The sequence below is a fragment of the Papilio xuthus genome, unplaced genomic scaffold, assembly GCF_000836235.2.
Source record: "Papilio xuthus unplaced genomic scaffold, Pxut_1.1 DF826945.1, whole genome shotgun sequence".
NCBI classification, from domain to species: domain Eukaryota; kingdom Metazoa; phylum Arthropoda; class Insecta; order Lepidoptera; family Papilionidae; genus Papilio; species Papilio xuthus.
Window position 1 is genome coordinate 3776097 of NW_013531704.1, and position 296 is coordinate 3776392.

The window sequence follows — 296 nt, forward strand, 5'->3', positions numbered from 1 at the left end:
GGTAAAATATTTAGAAAATTGCTAACAAGACAATATGCATTGAATCAAAACAAATCGTCATCATCAAGCTCACTATACGGACACACTATACTCCACTGAGGAGCTCGGAGCCTACCCTCAAGAATGCGGCTAGGTCTTATTCAACAATGCAGAGCCAGTGAGGGTTGTTTGACTTCGCACATATCTTTGAATTTCTATGCAGTTGTATGCAATTTGTAATTACAGTAAGAATGTCTGATGGATGTTATCATGAAATTCGAAGAACTCATTACTATATAGCGGAGATCGTACCTGGA